Source organism: Hippocampus zosterae, chromosome 10 (assembly GCF_025434085.1).
Source record: "Hippocampus zosterae strain Florida chromosome 10, ASM2543408v3, whole genome shotgun sequence".
In the NCBI taxonomy this organism is placed as follows: domain Eukaryota; kingdom Metazoa; phylum Chordata; class Actinopteri; order Syngnathiformes; family Syngnathidae; genus Hippocampus; species Hippocampus zosterae.
The window spans coordinates 7,531,144-7,547,427 of NC_067460.1; the positions used below are offsets into that span (position 1 = coordinate 7,531,144).

Sequence of the window (16,284 nt, forward strand, 5' to 3'; positions counted from 1 at the left end):
GGAGTCTTTGTGTTTATTTTGGTCATATTGTGGAAAAAAAAGGGCAAGTGGACATAATTCCTCCACAGTGAGAGAGTTCGGGCCCATTCAGAGACAAATATGTACTTTTGAAGGCACTCGTGAACCCCTCCAACCAAAATAGACCCACCAATTGGTGATCGCCAGACATCCAAATTGAACACAAACGCCTTTCTTAGAAGACGACTGTTGCCTTTCAGACGGCCGCATCAGTGGGTATTAATAAGCTCGTTGCTACTGTCAGAAGCTGACTTTTGTTTAACAACGTCAAAAATGAGGCGAACGAGCTTTATAGCATTTTAAACAAATCCAGTTGCACATCCACACATTCACCCTCGTGACATGCACAGGGCCCCACTGTGTGTTTGCGCACCACAAGCATTCATATATTATTTTCATGGTCAGATATACAGTACTGTTATTTCTCTGTGTGAGTGTGTGTGTGTACGTGTGTGTGTGTTCCTGGAGCCTGAGGGTGTTAAGACTAATTTTAACATTCTTCTGATTGATAGTTTCTGCTAGCAGGCCCCAGATTGGTGGGCACTATCCATTGCACACTCTGTAAACACGGTCTAAATTAACAGTACCTCCCAAATCACGCTTAGTTATTTTAAGTTTACCAACGAAAAGCCAGGATTGATGTTTGCGGGCTCTGTAGGCCTACCGTGCTCATAAAAATCTTTGTACATTCAGATGTGCGCATACTGCATGTATACAAAGGCGCAGAGCCACATCTGCACCCGCACTGTATGTTTGTTTTCCGATCCGGTCCATAAATGAAGACAAATCACAGCTGCAAAATTTCAAAGCTCCGATTTTTCATAATGAACCCTTTGACTCACTCACGTCCTGAAAAGGGAAATATTGTCCCACAATTTTGCGATGTGTGCCTGTGTAGGCTTTGGTACTTTGAGATATGCGTGACTTGATTTAAGAGTTTTGGGGGGGGGGTTTTCGAGATGTAAGCCGTCGTTTGATGGATGTTTTGATTTGACTTGCGTATGCAGACTTGAGATACAAGGACCGTATGTTGGCAATTAACTCCACTTACTTCACAATGAAGTAAAGTGAAGTAGTGCATGCAGGGCTATTTATGCTCATTAAAATATACCTTAAAATTTTGTTGTTGTTGTTTTATGGGGGAAGCCTGGAAGAGATTGTGGCCTTCCCATTCATTTCAATGGAAAAAGAGGATTTGAGATGCGTGCGTTTTGAGTTATGAGCGTGCTCATGGAATAAATCAATCAACTTGTATGTTTTATATATATTCCTTCACCCAAAGCTAAGAAATGGTTCAAAGTCAGTCAATTTTCATAGAGAGGTGCATCACATCTACGCTTCCTGCCACCACTCTGCCTCCGTCACACACAACCATTTACATATAGTCATTTGAATTTAACCTCTCTGACAGTGTCAGTGTTTGTGAAAAGCAACATTTGTCATACAGCTATTTGAGGCAATACAGGAGGAATTGTTTTGGGGTGTCCTTCGATTTCAAATGACCATCACCCACCTCCCGACACCCCAAACCCCGTACATGCACTTAACCCCCTGACACTCTCTTGCATTTACACACTCTGTCATCACGTCCTGGCTGCTACTGACCTGAGCATGACACATGCTGGGCACAACTTAACCCCCAGACCTCCTGGATGGAAAGCATACTGGCACCGAAAAAGTTGGCATCAGAAAAGTTGACATCCAACTTCTCTAAAATTTGTATTTTCAACCAAGTCAAGAATGACGTGCACCGGGCTTTCCAGCTCGAAACTTTCAAGCCATGGTGTACCACTGTCTGGGCTAAAAATCGAACATTTGTTCGATTGAATGGTTTTTTTTTTCTCCTCTGTCAGACGGGAATGATTAAAGTCGTCTGATTCCAATAAATATACTGCTCCACTGCAGCATGATTTATACGATTACAATGAAAAGAGGCACAATGAGAAATAAAGAGTTTCTTTCATCATCCCCGAGTAGAAACCCGCCTTTGTTCGTTTCACAGACAAAACGGCAGTGGTGAACTTCACTTTTATGGGGGCCAACAGTGCTACAAAAGCAGCCAATGTGGCCACCATTGCTCCTCTTCACCGTGCTGTAAACGCAGCAACACACATTGTTATGTGAATATGGCAAATGTAAATGGCAATTGAATATAAAAAGTAGATGTTATGTTAGGATATGGTTTCAATTTAAAATAAACACCAATCAGAGTATAATCCAGCAGGCGACACCCCATTTGAACAACATATCCATGTTACATCTCAGACGACACAAGCTATTTTCTTACTGAGTTGGTGTTAATGCAACACTGACATTCTGTTGTTGTAGTTAACACCGGCCGATTTGCAGTGTACTTTTCCTGACCAAATTGGTAGGTGTGCCGGGGGCGTGAAATAGAAAACACCCATGGCCTAGAGCGGTGGTTCTTAACCTGGGTTCGATCGAACCCCAGAGGTTCGGTGAACCGGTCTCAGGGGTTCGACAAAGCCCCTACCATTAAAAAAAAACATCAACAACAACAAAAACATAGACTTATGTCTTGAATTTGTATTGACTTTTTAAAATGTTTTAATAAATGCATTTTTTCATATCTTTGGAAAAAACACATTTTATTTTTCACTAAAGGAGGGTTCGGTGAAGGTGCATATGAACTGGTTGGGTTCGGTACCTCTCACAAAGTTAAGAACCACTGGTTTATAGTCTAGTCTTGATACTCCTTTACTGCAAAGCCACACTGTTGTAACACAAGCAGAAGAGACTTGGCATTGTCTTGCTGAAATATCAGAATCAGATTTATTGGCCATGTATGCAAGAAACACACAAGGAATTTACTACGCAGTTACAACCTGTTCAGAGGAACACAGACAAGACGAACATGGGGGAGACAGAACGAGAAGTCTGGCAGCTCGCTGTTAAATAAGGAGGGACATCTCCGAAAAAGACTTTGCTTGGATGGCAGCATGTCGCTCCAAAACCTGTTTGCGATATGTGTTGCAGGCAATCGATTCAAAATGAATGAATATTTGCCAAAAAACAAACCAACCAAACAACAACATCGTATTACATATCTTATTTTTGAATTGTTTTGAAAAGAATAGAGGTGCAACGGGATTATTAAATCATTGTTATCTGTTTTATTTATATTTTACGCAATGTCACCACTTAACAGGGTTCATAAAAAAATATTTTTTACACTTGAATCGTGGTTAGTCTTAATGTGAGGCATCTGTCAGGAGTCCATTGCTAACATCATGTTTTTATGTTCTGTCATTCCTTGTCAGCAAATTTGTTTTGGACTTTTACAATCGCTTTTGTTTGTGCGGGTAATTATATAATGGTGGTCAAAGGTTCCATCCTCTTCGGAAATTCACATTAAAAGTTGTTTGTGCTCTTTTGATCGGAACGGAGTAAATGGTGCTCATGAAGTATGTTGAAGTGATACATTTTCACTGCCAGACTCATATCTTTGCATACTGGGAAGGAGCCAAATTTAACCTGGTTTAGAACTCGATGTTATGGACAATCTTCTCCGCACATGCTTGGACATTATGTGCCACCATTGCATTTTTATAAAATGTAATTATATGAAAGCCATTTTTAGGCTAAAACTGGAAGATGTGTTTGAAGTAAAATCAAAAATGTTTTGGAACATTTTTTGTTTGTTTTTTTTAAATAGAAATATGGCTTGAACGATTAATACATTGTGGTGGGGTCAATTATTCATAGATTTTCACCATGTGCTGTCGTGCTCAGTGCCGGTCCCGAGCAGGGGTTTATTTTATGATCTCTTACATTTTACGAGAAATATTATCTCAAAATCCGAGTAAAAGTAGAGGCTAAATCACTTTAGATTTTTTTTTTTAAATGACTATGCATGTTTGTGTTTTTAGTTTACATTTCATGAGAGGCATTCGACAGGATGTGGTGCAGATCAGCGAGACAGCCCCGGTGCAATGAAAAGAATTTGGAACAAAATGATGTTTTGCAGAAGAAGAGCAATGTGACTGACTGCATTCATAGAGGGCTGCACTAGCTTCCACCTTCCCTGAGCTGACATTTGCCCATGGTGCAGACACGTGTTTGGACACGAGTTGGGTTTGATGCAACCTCAGGCCCTCTTTTGAGCACCACGTCTCATGTTAACTGTTGGAGATCAACATTAAAATGATCATCGGGTGATGTGAATATTTTTCATAAGACCAGCTCATGCGAGACAGTATTGATTGCAGGAACATACATGGGATCTTGGGGAACATGGCAACTTTAAACAAAAAGAAAAAAACGAAAACCCCACCACACTTCCTGTCAGGATTCAATTCTTCTCCGTAATCTCTTCTGACAGTCATCTGGACTAACATGGAGACATCTGTCGGCAAGCCGTGCTTTTTGGATTTACTTCTGTCTTGGATGATTTAACCCAGAGAGTGTTTATGTATTTCAACCCCCCAGCGCCCCTTTCCTCATCATCCTGCAACTCTTCCTAAAGTAAAAGAAAGACATGGACACAACCAAATATCCATAATCCAAACCAAATAATAAAACACGGAACAAAACACAACTGCCGTCGTGTAACCCTGTTGATCCAATTTTAGAAATACTCTTGAATAATCTCTTTTAGCATGATTTATAACAGACGCTTCATTAATATGAAAATGGAGCTGAAGGAGGTTTTTACAATGGGGCCTCATTAACACATTCAAACAATGACGATGATGGACAGGAGTTTTAGGAGAAAGATCATTGGAGCAGTGATAACACAGCATCAGAAGCAAGTGGGGTCCATGTCGCTGCTCACTGCTACTGAAAAGAACCCTCAGGAAGAGGCGGGGGGTTTGGGGGAGGCAAACCTGAAACCTCATATGCAGGTCATATGCCTCATATGCATATGCCTCTCAATACACCAATGTTAGCTTGTTTTCAAATGCAATGTTGTTGTGATATCGACTATAGCTTATACAGTATATTCATTCATTCATTCATTTTCCAAACCGCTTTTTTTTTCACTAGGGTCACGGGAGTTGCTGGAGCCTATCCTAGCCGTCTTCAGGCAGTAGGCAGGGGACACCCTGAACCAGTTGCCAGCCAATCGCAGGGCACACAGAAACAAACAACCATTCGCACTCACATCCACACCAAAGGAGAATTTGGAGTGTTCAATGAGCCTGCCATGCATGTTTTTGGAATGTGGGAGGAAACCGGAGCACCCGGAGAAAACCCACGCAAGCACGGGGAGAACATGCAAACTTCACACAGGAAGGCCGGAGCCGGGATCGAACCTACAACCTCTGTACTGTGACATCAACATGCTAACCACTGGACTACCGCCCATATATATCAATATCTATATATATTGATAGATAGAGAGAGAGAGAGAGAGAGAGAGAGAGAGAGAGAGAGAGAGAGAGAGAGAGAGAGAGACCCATCCATTTTCTGATCCGCTTTATCCTCACTGCAGTGTATGCTGGGGCCTATCCCAGCTGTCTTCAGGCAGTAAGCAGTCGGAGAAAACCCACACAAGCACGAGGAGACATGCAAACTCCACACAAGAAGGCCAGAGCCGGAATCGAACCCTGCACCTCTGCACCGTGAACCCCCCTAGACACATACACACAAAATTGTGGTGCAGTCAGGGCGTGACTTTAAAATACATTAAAGATGACAGAAATAATGAAGAATTCAATGAATTGATTTCGAGAATGATTTAGAGGGTTTGATGCATGCTGTTGACAAATTTATGAATGAAATATGATGAATTCCATAACACTTATCAGCAGAGTGCAGAATCGGTCCGCCTGCGTTTCAATCGAAAACACCAAAATCGCATTACCTGCGCCGCAACGTAAAACTGGTTTCACCTGGTTTAAGGCCTTGTCCACTTTCTGTCGCCAAATTGTCAGGCGCACCCAGCCACGGTCTCCTGGAGAGGTGCAACATAGTTTGCCCAATTCTCAGACTCGCTTATCGCGGTTAATGGGGACCAGACCCCCCCCCCCCCCCAAAAGAGGAAAATCCGCGAAGTAGGTACCCCCCCCCACCCCCTGTAAAGGTATATGTACATGTGTATGAGTATATATATCTATATCTATCTATCTATATATATATATATATATATATATATACATATATATATATGTATATGTTTACATGCATGTAGAAATAAATGTTTGTAGTAATTTACATTACTTAATGCTATATATGAATATATATACAGTATATAGTATATATATATACATATACAGTTTATATATATACATGTATAAGATGTATAAGTTAGGCTAGTGTATAAATGACAAAATACAGTAAGATAAGATAAGATATCCTTTATTTGTCCCACAATGGGGAAATGTACATAAACATATACATGTAGTACTGTATATGTTGCTCTATGTGACTCACTGTTGTTTTGCTGAGTTTCGCAACCTCTCGTGGACCTTTTCGCTATTTTTTATTTTTTTAATAAATATTTTTTGAAAAATCCGCAATGCACTGAAACTGCGATAAGTCAACCGCGAAGTAGCGTGGGATCACTGTACTGCAACAAGGCTAAACTGAATGAGAAGCATGGAGCCCAAGTGTTTAGTGCTTGCATACTGCAGTCTTTATCATCACGAGAACCCCCTCCTTCCATCATATCACCCCCATCCTCCGACAGCTCCACTGGCTTCCTGTCAAACTTAGAATCAACTTCAAATTACTTCTCTATACATTCAAAGCCATCCATAACCTTGCGCCCCCCTATCTGTCAGATCTTCTTCAAATCTCCATTCCCTCTTGCTCACTCAGGTCCTCATCCTCCCTCCACCTTTTTCTACCCTCTGCCCGTCTCAGTACAATGGGGTGCAGAGCCTTCAGTCGCTCTGCCCCCAAACTCTGGAACCCACTTCCTCCCAACATTCGTATTATTGACTCTCTTTCCATATTCAAAACCCAGCTCAAAACCCACCTATTCAGACTTGCCTACCCGCCTTAAATCTTTCTTTCTTTATTTATTATTTTATCTGTGTTTTAGTATTGCTCTTGGTTGTACGGTGTCCTTGAGTGTTATGAAAGGCGCTTACAAATGTGACGTATTATTATTATTTCTCTGGGTATCCAACTTACGCATTCCCATTTTGAAAACATATTTGTTTGTTTTTTTAAATTGTAGACTGAATTGTCCCAATGTGTGAATGTCAGTATGAATTATGGACAAAAAAAGGTATGTGTCCTGCAATTGTCTGTTGACCAGTTCAGGGTGTACACTGACTCTCACCCAAAGACATCTCCAATTGTTCAGCACATGCAACCCGAGTAAGTGTTTCAGAAAATTGCTGGGTGGATAAATTGAATGAAAGAGAAAGGAACAAGTTGATTTGCTCAGCCTTACTTTCCTTGAGCAAGGTAACGTACTCTAAAGGTATCGGAAAGTCGCACACGGACTGGCGTGTGCTTGGTGTGTCATGAGGGGCGTGGGAATGGGGAAAAATGAGGGAAGATTTGGTGTAAATTTGCACAGACGGCGTGCCAAGAGGGCAAAAGAAGGTTTGCAGAGAAAGCCAGATAATGAACAAGCAGAAGTTAGATTCCACATATAAAAACAGACATATACTGTGTGTCAATGATGTGTTCCTTCTAACCTGCAAAGAAAAATAATGTTCTCTCCCTCAGCCTGTATGCATGGTAAGTATGTAAAGACCTTTGGGGAGGAAATGTAATGTCGGAGGCTAGAAGTGGAAGAGCAGCTGAGGCTGTCCTGGTGATCATGAATCAGGGTGAAGCACCATGAAGTCGTGGCCCCTCATCGGAGACAGATGGGCCCTCGGCCACACACACACACACGCACGCACGCACGCACGCACCCACGCACGCACGCACGCACGCACACACGCACACACGCACACACGCACACACGCACACACGCGCACACACACACACACCCACACACAGTTTTGGTTAGTTGAAAAAAACCCACATTTTATATAACCCATATATTAGAAATTAGAAGTCATCACTGTCCAATGAGGAACATGTACTCCACTATAACTCCATGTTTTATGATGTAATTTTTTCCTTTGCTTTTTTTGTTATTTTAATCCAAAGAGATATAAATATGAATCATTTTATTTTAAAAAAAAAAAGGGCATAACACACACACGTTAATGTATTTTGCCAACATAAGGCTTGATTACTAGGCTAATGTGAATATAAGGAATTTCATGAAGAAAATAGAGGATTTTTTCCCCTTTTGCCATCTTTTAAATGCTAATTTGTCAAGTGTGCAAATATTAAACATTTCCTCAACAAATTTTAAGTGGAACTCAAAAGGAAAAAAAATGCTCTGCTTGCACACTAAACAACAACTTTACAAATAAACAATGTGGAACTAAAAAAGTTCCTGCTGGAAATAAGTGTTGGCGAAATGGAAAAACTCTCACAGTTAATTTAAAGGAGACAACTGAGAGTTGGAGTTGTTTGAAACTCACGTTTTAGTTTGAAAAGTACATATTTTGTGCAATGAATGGCTGCGTTATAGCCCACTACCCTTGGCGGCTTGACTTAAGATGAGCTGTGACCAATACCATAGCCATATGTGAACCCATATGATCTGATTTTATAGGCCACAGAGGTTCAGGAAAAAGAAACACTGAACCTTTTTTCTTTAACAATGGAACTTTTTGGGCTATATACACTATATACTATGTAAAACCTTAATTTATGTCTACATTCTACTGTGTGTGTGTGTGTGTGTGTGTGTGTGTTTTAGTTGTAATTATTGCACACATTGTCAGTAAATATTGCTTAAAAATGTGTTAACGACATAAAAGCAGCGGAGGAAAAAAAAAATCACCCCGCACCTTGAAATGCTCTACTACTCAGTCGTTTCTTTTCAGTAAGATGTTGCCATTTGATTTAGCAAAAAAATAATTCCCTTTTATGAAGTAGAAGCAGAAGACAACATTTAAAAAGCACATATTGAACACAACTAAAATAACTCACGATGATTTGATCTCACTCAAGAAACAAAAAAATCGCTCTTCTTTTTTCCTAAGCTTTTTGCAAATAATGCATTTGAAAATTTGTCAAATAAAAATATTATGTACATAAACACACACACACACACACACACACATCCTCTGGTTTCTAAAAATTTGACTTTAGCATTAAAAATATTTTGGTTTTAGAGCTTCTCCATAAATTAACCATTACAGAACAATAAACACAAGATTTGATCATTACATTGAGGTCTAATTAATTTGCGAAGCACACTGGACTTTTTTGTAGAAATGACTATAAATGCATCAAGTTTCAATTATGAAACGCCCCCCCAAACACCCACCCCGGAATGTTTTTACATCCATTTGGACCCCTGACCAAAATTCCCACATACAGGACACTAATTCTTAATTCCAACCATGAAGTAACTGCGCATAGATTTGGTGATTGTGCTTTCATTTTTCAAACTACATTTAAGTGCTTGTGAGGGAAGAATGAAGGAGGAGAAAAAAAAGAGTGAAGATGAAACATTTCAGATGGAACGGAGTCATAGAATTTTTAAATGCGTGTGAAATGGGGACTAATTTGGCCTGGAGTGGCCCTCAAAATATATGACAACCCCAAAATTAAAATGACATTTTATTTCAAGATGTTATTACACAGTTTATGGCATCCAAATGGAACTTTCAGCCTCCATGCGCACATACTTACAAAAACATTTCCTGTTGAAAACGATTTGGAAATTTTAAATTCAATGCACATTGTGCAGTGTACAATTCGAGTGCAATGTTCATTCTGAAAATCCATAAAAATCCACCTTGTTAAACCTCTGACAATTCACACACCCCAAGTCTTTGATATGTGGTCAAGAAAATAGAAAAAACCCAGCCGATAGCAAAAGTAGATGATCATGAGAATGATACATTTCCATATATCACAATAAAAATCAAAGTAATGTGGTAGGTAATGCATTTGATTTGTTTGTTTCTCTGATGTTTAACACACGACTAGAAAGAAGGCCTTGAACCAAAATGATGTTATTAATGCTAAAAACATGCTTATTACTGTATTTGTATTTTTCCTCAGGGGGGAAAAAGCGACAAACTAATCACATTCTAACTTGATTTGTTACATTATTGTTTTACTTGCAGTTCAGAAAAGAAAAAAAAATTGCTGGTTTGAAACCCGTTTCTGCTTCAACTTTTTTGCTCGATTAATTAACTACTGTATTTAAACTCGTCAGAGAAGTCCACGGAGTTGGCTAAAATGTAACTATACAAAGTTTAATTCACTTTGAGGTCGCTCATTCCTATTAACTAAGAGAGAGAGCAACTGTCTGCCTCTTGTTTTTTTTTTTTTTGGATGCGTCCATACATGCATGCATTTGTAAAACATAACGTTATCGTTACGTATGAGGGTAGAAATACATTTAAAATTTTTACACAACCCAAAGAGGACACATATTGCTGCACACTGACCTCTGTTGACCAATTTTTTAAACGCACTCAAGATTCCAGAAAACAGATGACCCATTATGGACAAACACAATTCGTGATTGTTGAGATATTTGTGAGTTGCTTATTAGCAAAAGTGTCGAAAGTACTGTTATTATTCAAGTAGGAATATAGATAGTCGGGATGAAAGATTTCTGTGGAAACTGAAGCATCAACTCAAGATTTTTACTCAAGTCAAAGTGCAAGTGGTGAATTGCACACGTCAAAATCTTTGACCCAGCCTACATTTCAATAAACCAAGTTTTAAAATGTTAAATTATTTGATGTGAAACATAAATACAATCTTCGCCGACCTCACAGAAAAGAGAATGGTTGGGAGGATGGATAAATACAATTTTAACATCTGTTCTTCTGTATATTGTGTTGTGCCATTTCTTTCAAATTGAGTGACTTGTGGTACTATATGGAATATTGGTGCTCTGGCTCTGAATTATTTTCTTTTTGTATCTAGCTAATGAGTGCATTATTTATTCGGAACATTTTTCAAGATGATGTGATATGTCCTATTTATATGATATGTCATATTTTTCAATATGATGTTTCAAGTTAGAAGACTCAATGGCAACTGTTACAGAAAAAAGATGACAGAAATTGACAAATGTCATATTACAAGATGGTACAAATGGAGATATTTTTTCAAGTTTTAACAGTGAAATTCAGCCTTACTTTCTTTCATAATTTTGTAAATTAAAGAGTCCACTTACATCCATCCCAGGAAATCTGAATGTTCATCTAAAACAGGGGTGCCCATTAGGTCGATCCTGATCTACCGGTAGAACTAAGACAGGTCCCAAGTAGATCCGAGGAGTGTCAAGGAGAAAAAAACAAAACAACCAGTTGTGTGTCTTTGTACATGTTAGTAATATATTTTTTGTGTTAATGTACCATAATCATCCTATCAGTTTCATTTTCACAAAAAAAATGTTTTAAAAATAAAATAAAGCAGGTAAATCTTGAATTTACGATGTTGCGTGATTACGTCACCGGAAGTTGTTAGCGCTCAGCAGTCTGCAATTGCAACTTGTGATCAGAGCTGTTGCGGTCTATCTTTTATGTCATTATTCTCATTCAGAGTTTGCTTCGTGTACAATTCACCGAGGGCACGGGCATAGAATAGGATCTAAGAGGGCCCAGGGAAGCACTTGAAAACGGTACGTGTGAGATACGATAGTTAACAGGCTGCAAAAGTGCATCGCATGCCTCAGTTTCAAGCAGTTTCTCATCATGGCGTGCGTGCGTGTGCGCGCGCGTGCCGGTAATGGTAGAACCCGGGAGGTTAGTTGATCGGAAAGTAGATCTTCGGTCCAAAAAGTGTGGGCACCCCTGATCTAAAACAATGGCAATACCACTTACAAAAATACTGAAAAAATGTAATTGCTGTAATTTAAAAGAAATAGTAAAATATAATCCGTAATTTATGTTGTTGCTCCATTTTTCATTACTTCTCCGATGGCATAATCTACAGTTACACAATGCCATCAATATATATATTGCTATGTATACAGCTTCGAATATGAAAATAGACCACTGTTGATGTGGAGTTTATTATTCTTTTCAGCTGGTTGACACGCTGTGGAGGTCATCTTCTGTAAACTGCTATATCCATTTTAACCAGGAGAGGGTGCTAAACAAACATATACTGTAACTGCATTTATACGCGCTGGTGAGTATCATCCCAGGAGGAGGAGGATACTCACCAGCGATGGAAGGGGCATTTCATGGAGCTCCTGAACCGTCCGACATGCGCAGCAGACGGCTTCCTCTATCCTGTCCCCCAGCTCCCCGTGCAACACTGGATGACGGAGCTGCCGACTCTCCGGGAGATCTCCGCAGCCCTGAGGAGGATGAAGAAGAACAAAGCTGCTGGAGTCGACGACATCCCAGTAGAACTTTTACAAGCTGGGGGTGCACATCTCTTCACCCGCCTCCACACCTTCATCCTTCAATGCTGGGTCGAGGAGACGGTGCCTGGAGAACTGAAGGACTTCGTCATCGTCACGATATTCAAGAAGGGCGACAAACTCGACTGTGGAAACTATCGTGGAATTTCCCTGCTGTCAACTGCTGGAAAACTCATCTGTCGTATACTGGCCGACCGACTCACCTGTCTTGCTGAGCGGATTCTTCCGGAGTCCCAGGCGGGCTTCCGTCCAGGCAGGGGAACCACGGACATGGTGTTCTGCGCCAGACAGCTCCTGGAGAAGTGCCGGGAGCAGCGGAGGGAGTTCCACGCCATCTTTTATGATCTGGCCGTTTGATTCTGTGCCCCGAGTAGCACTCTGGAAAGTGCTGGAACGTCAAGGCTGCCCCCCCCCCCCACCTCAAATTCATATCCCTCATCCGGATGTTTCACGACGGCATGAAGGGTTGCGTCCTGACTCAGGGCAAAATGACTCCCCCATTCCCGGTTCGGACCGGTGTCAAACAGGGCTGCACGGTGGCGCCGACGTTGTTCTGCCTCTACATCGCCGCGCTCATCCACCACGTCACCCCTGTCCAGGAGCATGGAATCAATCTACGCTACCAAACTGAAGGGTCGCTCTTCAACCTCAGCCGTTTGAAGAGCAAGCGGGGGACCATGGTCACGACCGTCAGCAAACTCCAGTACGCTAAAGACAATGCTGCGGTCTCCAACTCCTCCGGGGGCCTCCAGCTCATCGCGGACTGCTTCGCCGCGGCGTACAGGACCTTTGGCCTCTCCGTCAACACCAAAAAGAAAAAGACCCTCCACCTGAACCATCATCCACCCCAAATCACCATAGACGACGAACCCATCGAGCAGGTCTTGGCGTTCCCTTACCTGGGTAGCATTATCCAGCAGGATGCCGGCCTCACGGAGGACCTCACTCACCGTATCCAGGCAGCCCACACAGCCTTTGGACGCCTCGGTCCTCGGATCTTCAGTAATCACGCCATTTCCACCAACACGAAGATTATGGTGTATAAGTCTGTCGTCCTCCCGACCCTTCTCTATGGCGCCGAATGTTGGACCCTCTATCGGAGCAGCATCAAGAGGCTCGAGAGGTTCCACCAAGGACGACTCCAATCTCTCCTCAACGTTTCCTGGGAGGAGAGATTGACTAATAATGAGACCCTCACCCGGGCTAGCCTCACGCGTATCGAGGCCATGATCACCATGGCCCAACTGCGGTGGGCCGGCCACGTGCAGCGGATGAGCGACGACCGTCTCCCAAAGCAGCTCCTCTACGCGGGGTTGCTGGAGGCCACCCGTCCTCGCGGTGCCCCGAAAAGACGTTTCAAAGACCAGCTAAAGGGTCATCTTCAGCGGTGTCGGATTCCCCCGGCACAGTGGGCTGACCTGGCCGCGGATCGGGCGGCCTGGCGTGGGGCTGTGCGGGGCGGGGTCCGGGTCTTCGAGACTCGACGCGTCGCTGCGGAGGAGCACCGGCGAGCGCGGAGGAAGGAGAGGGCCCTGCAACCGCCCGGCCCCCCAACCCACTTCTGTCAATCCTGCGGGCGGGGTTTTCGGGGAAGACTGGGCCTCCACAGTCATCGGAGACACAAGCACCAGGAGCCATCGCCCTGTCCTGGGGGCCGCATTCCTCGATAACGAGGGCCTTCACCGACCGATATATACGCGCCAAAGAGGTCTAATCGTAGCAAGACGTGAGCCGCCTGGTTGCTGTGACATGCCCATTATCTGGAGTGACACCTGGGGAAGGGTTGGGGTGCTTTCAAGCAGCTTCCAGGATGGTGGCTGTATCATTTATCAACTTGCGAGTTTTCTGGACGGGGCATGGAACACAAGCTGAGGTTAATGACCTTGTAGCTGGTCACATTTGATGAATATGTCTACTGTTAAAACACCCTACACTACGAATGACCCGAAATTTGCATCCTCTCCATGTTGGAGACAGAGCTTCGATGTCACTCTTATACTGTCTTTCATGATTCTGACTAATGTGAAATGCTACCCATTTCACACACATTTGGAAAAAAATACATACCGGTACATAAATAAAAATAATTAAAAAGACTCAAATCACCTTTGCTTGTATGTTGTAATGAATAATTAATAATGTTGATCCATGTGAAGACAGTAATCATGTGAAAGATAACAGAATAATATCAACATTTTTTTTTAATTCTACAGCAGTCCTAGGAGATCACAATGTCCCATCACAATGTAAATGGTGACCACCATTTACATTGTTGAAACTCCACCCTTTCACCACAAGATGTCAGTGGTTATCCATTGTAGTGCATCAACTCATTAACCTCTATGACAGTTGGGTTGTGAATGCTAACGAAGGAGTGGAGTGATCTTTTGCATTTGACGGTCTTTCCCCCTAGTTGCTTTTTAAACATGCATGAACAACGATTCTCGCTTGTGTGTGGGCACGCGCGCCTCCGACGGTAGTTCTGCAATGCACGGTGACCCTGTCTTGACTGTTAAAGGGCAACTGGATTCTGAGTAGCTACTTCTGGGGACTGGGGAACGTTTCCAAATGAGAGAAGTGGCAGAAGGAATCATTCTCTACACTTAAGTTGACAGAGACAGAAACTTGTAAAAATGTAAAAGTAAAACGATTGCTTCAACTTGTGTACTTCAGTTAAAAAAAAAACCCAAACAACTCTGAAATGTACTTCATGGTGTTCTTTGCAAATATGAAAATACTGTAATTACTTTGATCATTTCTGCTTAAACTGTCACGATGACCTGACTGATTCTGAGAAAATAAAATCCGCCCTTTCTTCCCCCATCTTAAGCCGTGGAAGTCTGAAAACTGACATGCTCAGGCACCATTTAGCCACCGAGCTTGACAAAACGTCAATATGCAGTGCAATGCAACGTGACTGACTAGTTCCAAAGGATTTTTCCCACAGAATCCTGTACACAGTCAACAGAATTTTTGCGACGACAAATCGCTCTGGAGTGTAGGACTCACAACCCCAAAAAAATGCATCATGGGGAAAAAAACCCACCTGTATAAATTACTCCTGAATAAGTCCAACAACAGTTTTTGGAATGTGGGAGTAAACCGGAGCACCCGGGGAAAACCCACGCAGGCCCGGGGAGAACATGCAAACTCCACATAGGGAGGCCGGAGCTGGAATCGAACCTGGTACCTCTGCACTGTGAAGCCGGCGTGCTAACCACTGGACTACCGGGCCGCCCGTTATTCATTATAGTGGCCCCAAAAAGAAATGAAGGATCCCGTTGGGTCACGCACTACGGATTCAAAACAGTTCAAGCACAAGCTGCTGATTCGTTTTTAAAAGAGGCGACATTCGGAAATGAATGGAAGGCGAGCGCGCTCTGCGCAGTCTCAGAGGAGTGCCACTACAAATTTCCGAACGCTCCACATGTTGACGGCAGTAAATGACAGAAATGTTTTTAATTTTATTTTAAAATCTAAATAGTTTAAAAAGGCTTATCTAAACTAGAACCTCACATCACATTGTGGTGCATATATATATATATATATATATATATGTATGTGCAGCATGCCGGTCGTTCGGGAAATTCCCAATGGCCAGCATATCTTTGGTGGGCATATGTGGCAGCCTTAAGCTGTAACCTTGGGCTTCAGGAGCATTGCTGAAACTACCGTGGCACATCCACTTCTGTGGAAAACAAATGGCCATCCCTCATTTTCTGGACAAAGGACGAGCAAACAGATGACGAGCAGCGGAGTGGATTCAGAAGTGACACGGGATGGACTATATGCACGTGGAAAATACGGAGGCATACAAGCATCCGGCTTTTGTTTAATGTAAGCGACCCGGATGCCATCTGGAGGGAGAATAACCTCAT

At 42.2% G+C, this 16,284-nt stretch overlaps 1 protein-coding gene across 1 annotated transcript in view; it reads right to left on the minus strand.

Annotated features, from left to right (window-relative positions):
• The window catches only part of psmd2 (proteasome 26S subunit ubiquitin receptor, non-ATPase 2), a 266,709-nt gene that overhangs the window by 216,347 nt on the left and 34,078 nt on the right, over positions 1-16,284 (minus strand). The gene's annotated exons all lie outside the window — the stretch shown is intronic.